We start from the raw sequence: 10436 nt of genomic DNA, 5'->3' as shown, positions 1-10436 counted from the left end.
TCCTGCACACATGAATTTGCACACTCAACTCAACTTGTATTTATAGAGCACTTTCAAAACCACAAGAACGGTTCAAGGTGCTGTGCATAGATTCCCATTTCAACATCAAATACAATACATACCATGAAAACTAAAATACTTATTCAAATACATACAAATAAAAACTTGGGAAATAAAAGCAAGTGCAAAGATACAAATTTACCTCATAAACCATAATAAATACAACTCACAAAGTTAAAACTTATTCAAAGGCCAAAGCAAATAAATAAGCCTTTAGACCAATTTTGAAAGCATCAATACACAATGCTGATTTTATAGACAGGGGCAAATCATTCCATAAGGCTAGGGGCTGCCACTGAAAAAGCATGGTCAAATTGCATTTCAAGCGGGACTGCGGAAATGTAAGACACAACTGGTCAGTTGAGCGCAAGAATCTTTGGGATTGATGAAGAATAAACAAGTCTCTAATTTACAGTGGCGCCAATCCATGTAGGGCTTTAAAAACAAACATTAACACCTTATATTGGAGACTTCACCAGAAGCCAGTGAAGAGCTGCCAAAACAGGTGTTATATGGTCCCTCTTCCTGGTATTAGTTAAAAGCCTCGCAGCGGCATTCTGCACAAGCAGAAGGCGAGAAACTGAGGATTGACTAATGCCTAAATATAAGGCATTACAATAGTCCAAACGGGTAGAAATAAAAGCATGCGTAACTTTTTCTAAATCTCTAACAGAGAGGATTCTTCAAATGAGAGTGCATGCTACCAGACAGTAATCCAAAACTGTCTGTTGTACACTTTTCCCATTGAATTTGATCAAAAACAATAAATTCTGTCTTATCCTCATTTAATTGGAGAACATTATTCTCCAACCAACCTTTGACCTCAGCTAAACAATTATAAAAATGTGTAATAGAAAAATAATCATTATGCTTTAAGGGTAGGTACAGTTGTAGGTCATCAGCATAAAAACGATAACAGGTTCCATATTTTTTTTTTTAATTAAACCCAGAGTCAACATATATAATGAGAATAAAATCGGACCAAGGATTGAACCTTGTGGAACCCCACAAGAAATAGTGACAGATGATGAAGGATAGTTCCCAATCATGACCAAACATGTTCTATCCTGCAAGTATGAAGAAAACCACTTAAGGTTCAAGCCCTTAATACCGACATAATCTCTAAAATGTATTGTCAAAATAGTATAGTCTATAGTGTCAAATGCTGCACTCAAATCCAAGAAAATTAGTGCCACACATTTTCCTAAATTAGTAGTTAACAAGATATCATTCGTAACTCTAAAATAAAATCCATTTCTGTATTGTGTTTAGCCCTGCAATAAACAAAATGATGGTAAACTACCATCATTAAGATTTTATTAATAAAAGGTAATTTTAAAATGGGCCTGAAATTCTTAAAATCCTGTGGATCCAGTATAGTTTATTTTAAAACAGGCTCAACAACTGCATGTTTAAATGTACTGGAACAATGACATGTGCTAGACTACTATTTACATTAGATAAAATACTTGGACAAATAGTGTCCACAACCTGTTTAAATAGTTGCGATAGGAGAACATCACATTTTAAATGTACCAGAGAAACTGTCTCAAAGCAACTATAATAAGTGGTTTTAAATTCAACTACAGCACTCCCAGATCATGAGAATCTTAAAATACTTTGGCACAAATCTGTAGAAGGTTCTGTGATATCCAGATTAAGCACCTTATTTTTTAGTAGAAAACAAGATTCTCTGATTATTGCTATTTCTTTTATAATTCCAGAGAAAAATGAGGATCTGGCCAACAGTTTTTTTTAAATAATTTTATAAATACTCTTTCAAAATATCATTGGATATCTGTAATTTATCTTTCAGCTTTCCTACATTCCTTTTTAAAATTCTGAGTAGTATTATTTATCCAAGGTTGTGTGTTAATTTTGCAACTCTTCGGATTGAAGGGAGTCATTGAATCGAGAATCTCAGAGCAAACACAGCTAAATAAACAAACTTATTCCTCAGGTCCTATAGAGGGTGAGACAGAGAATAGAAGATGTTAAAATAGATATACTAAAAGCTGTCAAGAACACATTGGCTGTGGAAGCAGTGCAAACACAAGATAAAAAAGCAGGTGGCTGATAATGTAATAAAACATTTCCTAGAGAAGTTATATTAAAACCAATAGATAAATGATCCGAGAAAACTGTTTCCTCAATACATATACAGTATTATCAACAGCAAAACCAAAGGATAACACCAGGTCGAGAGAATGGTCACGTTCATGTGTGGGTCCAGAAACACAATGAAACATATGAAAATAAGTTCAAAACTCTTTGGTCAAGGGTTTCAAAGGGCAACAGACATGAACGTTAAAATAACAGATAGAAAATCAGAAGATTCATTTAAAATATCCTTATTATATCCAGGAGGTCTGTATGTAAGAGTGCAAAGCACCGGCCTAGACAAGTTGACCATGATTCATTGTGCTTCAAAGCTCTTAAAACATTCAACAGGCAATAATCTGCACTTAAATATATGCTTAAAAATAAAAGCCAAACCGCCACCTCGACCAGTAGTTCTGGGGGTCCTTAAAAAGTCACATTCCGGAGGCAAAAGTTCAGAAAAAGAGCTTATCTCTGCAACATTTGACCAAGTTGACCGCTAAGACCTTCATGAGGACGTGAGGGGAAAGGGACATGCCAAAGGGGAGGACATTGTACTGATACGCCTGGCCATCGAACGTGAACCGTAGAAAGGGTCGGTGTCGAGGCAAGATAGAGACGTGGAAGTTCACGTCCTTCAGGTCTACCGCTGCGACCCAATCTTGATGCCGGACGCAAGTTAAAATGTGTCTTTGTGTGAGCATTTTCAATGAGATTTTGTGCAAGGCCAGGTTGAAAACTCGCAAGTCCATGATCAGTCGTAAGCCGCCGCCTTTCTTAGGTACGATGAAGTAAGGGCTGTAGAGACCCTTCTTCATCTCGGCTGGAGGGACAGGCTCTATCGTGTCTTTAAGTAGAAGAATCACGATCTCCGAACGTAGGGGGTTGGCGTCTTCGACGTTCACCGAGGTAAAGCAGGCTCCGCAGAAAGGGGGCAGGGGCCTGGCGAACTAAATCGCGTAGCCGAGTCGGATGAAGACTCAAGCACTTACCTTGCTCCTCACACCCGGCAGGGGGTGGGTAGTGACTGAGGAGGAGGTCCCATATAGGCATCCTCTGGACTCGTCAGAACCGGCCGGGCGGGGGCAGCTGTCGAGCCCGAACAGAAGCAAACGAGTGTGCTGGGGAGAGGGTGGTTTGTGTGGTTTTACCTGGCGAAAACGAGCCCACTGTATGCCCCAAATTGCCTTCATCGCCAGCTGCGCCGCCCCAATCCCGTAGGAAGGAGGCGTGGCGGGCGGCTGAAGTGGCTTTCTCTCGTGAGGAAAGAACGCCGCGACCGCAACTTTGCCATGGCTATGTTCTCGCACTGAGAACATGAACCATTCATAAAATGCTGCCTGGGTGTGATTGCAGCCCAGGCACACGAGGCAGCTCTTATGACCGTCAGAAGTGGAGAGAAATTCGACCACATCCAGGAACTACACAGGGGCGGAAAGACATCTTTAAAAAGACACGTCCTGAAAAGGACGTTCAACAGCAGCTGTGTATTGCTCTTTTAGAGAAAATAAACTCTTTTTAGTGAAAATATCTTTTAGAAGCGCTGTCGAAGCGCCCAGGGGCAAAGCTGCACTGTTGTGCAGAGAAAGAGATAGCCGCTGATATGCGCCATAGATCCAACAGCATACACTCTGTAGAGATGAACTGAACAGTCTCGTTAATGCAGCTCGCTGATCACACAACCGCTTGGCTCCGAAAAAAATAAAATTCTGAATGGACAGATGCATTTCCCTCCTTTTATACCGTATGTCCAGGGGCGGGACATGCAAATTCTGTCTGCCAATTTCTCATTGGCCTTTTCTCAAGTTCAGAGATGCACGAGGCTCTCAAGAGAGACCCCTAATGTCGCTTCTTCGACACAAGTGAGTGACAGACGGGGAACAGAAGTCTAATAAGTTACTGTGTTGGCTAAAAAATTTTCTAAAATTTTATTTAACTATTTTTATTTAATGATTACAATTTCTCCCCATTTTCTGGACGATCAAAAGGGTACCTTTAGATTTGTGAACAAAAGGGGCTTGCACCCCTGCTGCCCCCATTCTGTGCACATCAGTACTTCCAGATGTAGACACACACAGAAAATAGACGTCTGTGCTAACAAAGATCAGTTTTCAGGCTTGAGGCTTTTTCCAGACTTCAATGACACATGAAAGTTATTATGTAAATATCTTGTGCACATACCGTCCATGGTGATTGGATTAAATATTCACTTGAGAGTTCCTCCTAAAGTTAATGTTTGAACAATTTCTTCATGCATATGGGATGACTAAACAGGAAACACACACATACACGCACACGCACAAACTCATACGCACGCACGCACGCACGCACGCACGCACACACACACACACACACACACATATACATATTACTGATTTGTTTTATTTTATTTAACAAATTTTAAGTTTTGTGTGAAACTGAGTAAATGTTATACAAAAGTTAATTACATTTTTTTGTTTTATAAACACGTCATTAAATATGAGTCAATATAAACCCATATCAGTCTGTAAAGGGATCAATGGAAAGGAGAAAGCGAGAACCGGCTTGATGATATAAGGCAAGGCAAGGCAAGTTTATTTATATAGCACATTTCACACACAATGGTAATTCAAAGTGCTTTACATAGAAGAGATTAAAATAAGAATAAAAAAATAAGAATAATTGAAACAGTTTAGAATATAAAATAAAATAAAATACAGTACAAACAGTCGGACACACAGTGGCACAGTGCTCATTCAGTAAATGCACAGCTAAACAGATGTGTGTTGAGTCTGGATTTGAATGTGACTACTGTAGGAGCACATCTGATCTCTTCTGGAAGCTGGTTCCAGCTGCGGCTGGCATAAAAGCTAAAAGCAGACTCTCCTTGCTTAGAGTGAACCCTTGGTATTTCTAGCTGATGTGATCCTAATGATCTGAGTGATCTGTTGGGTTTATATTCAGTGAGCATATCTGCAATATATTGAGGTCCTAGCCCATTGAGTGATTTATATACCAGTAATAATACTTTAAAATCAATCCTAAATGTAACTGGGAGCCAGTGTAAAGACCTGAGGACTGGTGTGATATGTTCATATTTTCTGGTTCTGCTCAGAATCCTGGCAGCAGCGTTCTGTATGAGCTGCAACTGTCTTATGGTCTTTTTGGGAAGGCCAGTGAGGAGTCCATTACAGTAATCCACTCTGCTGGTGATGCAAGCATGCACAAGTTTCTCTAGGTCTTGACTGGAAACAAAGCATCTAATTCTTGCAATATTTTTCAGATGATAGTATGCTGATTTAGTTATTGCTTTGACATGACTACTGAAACTAAGGTCTGACTCTAGAGACACACCAAGATTCCTGACTTGATTTTTAGTTGTTTGACCCCTAGCGTCAAGGTATGCATTCACCTTGAGAACTTCATCTTTTTTTCCAAACGCAATGACTTCAGTTTTGTCTTTGTTTAACTGAAGAAAGTTTTGGCACATCCAACTGTTTACTTCATCAATGCATTGGCACAGGGAGTCAATGGGGCTGTAATCGTTAGGTGATAGGGCTAAGTAGATCTGTGTGTCATCTGCATAGCTGTGGTAAGCAATTTGGTTCTTTCTCATTATTTGGCTCATTGGGAGCATATACAGGTTGAACAGGAGTGGCGCAAGAATTGAGCCTTGAGGGACTCTGCATGTCATGGACGTCCACTCAGACTTATGGTCTCCTATACTCACATAATAACCTCTCCCTTCTAAGTATGACCTGAACCATTTTAGGACCATCCCAGAAAGCCCCACCCAGTTTTCCAGCCTGTCAAGAAGTATGTTGTGATCGACAGTGTCAAATGCAGCACTGAGGTCGAGTAGTACCAGTACTGATAATTTGCTTGTATCAGTATTTAAGCGAATATCGTTTATTAAGAGCGCTGTCTCTGTGCTGTGATGCGATCGGAAACCAGATTCAGAATTTTCAAAGTATCCATTTGAGTTCAAGAATTTGTTCAGCTGATTGAAGACAACTTTTTCAATGATCATGCCTATGAAAGGAAGATTTGAGATCGGTCTATAGTTGCTTAATATGGTCTTATCCAGATTGCTCTTTTTCAAGAGGGGCTTGGCAACTGCAGTTTTCAGGGAGTTTGTTAAACTCCCAGAGAGAAGTGAGGAGTTTATCACTTCTAGGAGATCTGCTTCTAAACAGTTGAACACACTTTTGAAAAAAGATGTGGGAAGTGCATCAAGGGCGCAGGTTGATGTTTTAAGGTGCTGTACGGTTTCTTCCAAAATTTTGCCATCAATTTCTTTGAAATCAGACATATTAACTACTTTCTCAGGTTGTGGTTTGGTTTGTCTGACCCCAGCACAACTCAAGGATGTGCTGATCACCTTTCTGATATTATTGATTTTTTCAGAGAAGAAAGAAGCAAACTCATTGCACTTGCTGTCTGAGAGCATTTCACTGGGAATCTTGCTTGGGGGGTTTGTCAGTCTCTCTACAGTCGCAAAAAGAGTGCGTGTGTTGTTTAAATTGCTGTTTATAATATTCGAGAAGAAAGTCTGTCTAGCTTTGCCTAGTTCCATATTAAAAGCATGGATGCTGTCTTTGTAGATGTTATAATGGACTACAAGTTTTGTCTTCCGCCACATGCGCTCTGCTTTTCTGCATTGTCTTTTCATACTTTGCACTGCTGTTGAGTTTCTCCAAGGTGCTTTTTTATCTGCCACTCTTCTTCCTTACTTTCACAGGAGCAATATCATCAATTACACTTTTAACTTTTGAGTTAAAAGAATCAAGGAGAAAATCAGCAGAGTCAGCAGATATACTTGGTGTTAAAGATATAGCCTTCATAAATAGTACACTAGTGTTCTCATTTAAGCATCTCTTCTTGACAGACACAGATCTAGCTTCAATGGCAGGAGAGATCAATATATCAAAGAAACTTCAGAAATGATCAGACAGTGCTACATCCTTAATAACAATCGCTGAAATGTTTAGACCCTTACTGATAAGTAAATCTAGAGTGTGTCCATGATTGTGTGTGGGTCCATGTACATGCTGAGTCAGATCAAATGTTTTTAAAACAGTTATGATTTCTTTCGTCATATTGGTTTCTGCATTATCTATGTGAATGTTAAAATCTCCAGCAATGGCAAAACAGTCAAACTCTGAGGTAATTGTTGATAACAGTTCTGTAAAGTCCTCAGCGAAGGCTGGAGAGTATTTTGGAAGCCTGTAAATAATGATAAGTAAAATGCGTGGAGCACCTTGTAACACACTACCCAGATATTCGAAAGACGGGTAATTCCCAAATGATATTTGCTTACATTGATAGACATCTTTAAAAAGAGCAGCTAAACCCCCAACCCCCTACCTTCTCTGCAGACACTCAAGTAAAGTTAGGAGGGGATGTTTCATTAAGGACTGTTGCACTACAGCTGTCTTCTAGCCAAGTTTCATTTAGAAACATAAAATCCAGGTTGTATGTGCTTATTAAGTCGTTGACTAGAAGTGATTTATTTTTTGTCACCACAGCAATCTTAGTTTGGCGTGTAATAGGCACCAGATTAGATGGGTTTGCTGTACGGCTTTTGAAGGCCTTAGACTTTCTATCATGAAATCGAACAGCAATAGAGAAAGATACAGGCACACTGGGTTCCCGCTTGTTTTGTAAACATTTGAGAAAGTTACTGTTATCATAGCGGGGACCCGACACATATCACTGAGAGCTGGTATCAGTTGTTTTTGGTTCACCTCGAGCAAATGGAGGAGGGTGTGAGCCCTGGCGTTGTGGCAGAGGCCGAAGAGCTCTCACAGGAGGAGGGCGAGGGCGAGGCTTTGGTGGTTGAGGGGCCTGCCGTTTATTGCTTGATATCTGGGGGCTTGCAGCAAAAGAGTGGGATAGTTTGGTTCCAGCATACACCAGTTCTTTCATTTTCTCTGAGAAGCACAGATGTGGAGATGCTAGAGAGAGGGATAATGTGTCTGGTGAGAGGGGCTGTTGCTCTGGTGTTATCGGAGGCTGTAATATGCTGTCCTGGTTTCCCTGGGTGTTTTCCAGAAAGTCGTCCTTGGGTGCTGAATCTTGGAGCAGTTCTAATATGTCACAGTCTGTCTGTGGTGAGCTTTGTGGGAAGGGCTCAGCTGAGATTGTGTCCGTGAGCAGAAATTGTTGTGGCTGAGTGATGTTATCATTGTCCTTGTGTGATTTGTCAACTGCATGTCCATTCAGGTGCTGAAGTGAAGTCCTGTGGTCATTCATACTGTGTCCAGGTGTGTGTGTGCCATTCAGATTGAGTGGATTGGCACACACTGCAGAAGGATGATTGAGGGAGAAGTAGATATTGTTCTTTCGCACTCTTGAACCAAGTTTGTTTGGGTGGTGGACATCCTGTCGAAACAGTTGACTCTGACTCCAGAAAAGATTGAAGTTGTCAATGAAGTTAACTCCTTTTATATTGCAGGTGTTTTGCAGCCATGTATTAAGCCCAAGCAACCATGAAAATCTGTTTGTTCCTCTTGCTGGAAGTGGTCCACTGATGAATGTTTGAACTTTCAGTCTTTTAAGTGTTTCAAAAAGTTCATTGAAATCCTTCTTAAGGAGTTCTGACTGCTCTATAAATAATAGTTTTAATGATAAACTTAAAAGACAACATAAACACACACATGACGGACATGTCCGTTAACGATCTCTCTCTCCCGCACGATCCCCTGCAGTCGACCTTTAGTCCTCACGGAGGCATAATTAGCCTAATACGGGACCGGGTGTGTAGGATCACGACCCGGCCCCGCCCTCCGCCCTGCCACACAGTCGATCACTAGAGCAGTTTTCTTGCTATGTTTTGTACCCGTCATAATCTGTTGTCATAATTTGTTCAAAAGCCATACATTAAAAAGCAGATTGGTTGAGGCAAATTAAGAAAGGTAAAAAAAAAGGCACAAGCAGCTTAAATATTTAATGTTTGAAAAGAACTGCATACTATATTTGTTGTAATAAGTCCCAGTTACTGATCCAGATACACTCCTATAATCAAAAAATGTGCACTTCTAATTAAATTAGAGCAAGTTGATTGTTTTAAAGATACAATCTCTTCCCACGTACCTGATAGTTCAATGTGTTAGAGCCAACAAAATCAACTGTTGAACAGGAAGATGGAGACTGAGTCAAATCTGGTGAGGTAAACGTCTAGGTTACGTATGTAACCCCCGTTCCCTGATGGAGGTTACATACGTAACCTAGACATTCCCCGTCTGTCGCTTACTTCGACGTTGTGTAGAAGTAGCGACACTAGGGGTCCAATTTAAATCTCGCCATGCACTGAGCCGTGTATGTGTACTGCTGACACAGGATAAAAGTCGTCGGAATCCTTCTGGTTACCCTAAAAGGGGAACAAGGCGACGCTTGCCAACCTGGGAACGGGCTGAGCCTCGCTGGGCCTCTTTTCTCTCTATGTTTCTCGCATAGAGCCGAAAAGGGAGAAATTCTTTCAGATTATGGAATGTGCTTCACAAAACAATCTCTAACATGTGCTGTGGCACACTTACTTTTAGCAGCATCCACATGCTTTTTGTATGAACATGCTGTGCGATGTCGGTGCAGCCTCCATTGGCAATGGAAAAGCGAGCTCCATAAATCTCACACCTCAATTTACTAGGATCTGTCTGTGAATCCTTTTTTTCAAACTGGCTCTTCATTAAGTTCACGTGACTGAGAAAGCTGCATAGGCGATAGAGACATTTTAGGAGAGGGGAAATTGCGAGACAAAACACAATTTTTGTGCAGTAAGAAGTGCAGTACTGTCCTAGGAAATACAGGACATTTGGCCACCCTATCCACACACAAATAATCTGTTTATGATGACCTAGCAAGCCATCACTTAGCAGTTTTTCCAGTTCACGTTTGGTGCAACGTTTTATTGTCATTTGTAGAGCTTTTTGGAACGGTTACTAAAGAAAAAATATGTCACCATAGATGGATTGACATCATGCATTAAAGAACGACCAAAATTGAAGCCACGACAAAATAAACAACAATGTTTGAACAAACCCATAATCCATTTTTTTTTTTTTTACATTTTATTGTGTCATTTTGGTAAGAAAGGGCTTTGCTAAAAACACATGCAACAAGTATTTGCAATTAATGGGCCTCATTCATGAAAAAATTGCAAATTACGCAAGAACAGATTTACACAGAATCTGCCCATGTTTCATATACAAGGCCCATTGTCTGCATTGTGTAAGAATTTAGCATGACTTTACAAAAAAAAATGTTGAAAATCCTGACTGAACATAATTTCCCGCAAA

This window comes from Xyrauchen texanus, chromosome 26 (assembly GCF_025860055.1).
Source record: "Xyrauchen texanus isolate HMW12.3.18 chromosome 26, RBS_HiC_50CHRs, whole genome shotgun sequence".
Classification (NCBI taxonomy): domain Eukaryota; kingdom Metazoa; phylum Chordata; class Actinopteri; order Cypriniformes; family Catostomidae; genus Xyrauchen; species Xyrauchen texanus.
The sequence above is the reverse complement of the archived record's forward strand: the minus strand, read 5'-3'. Positions refer to the sequence as shown.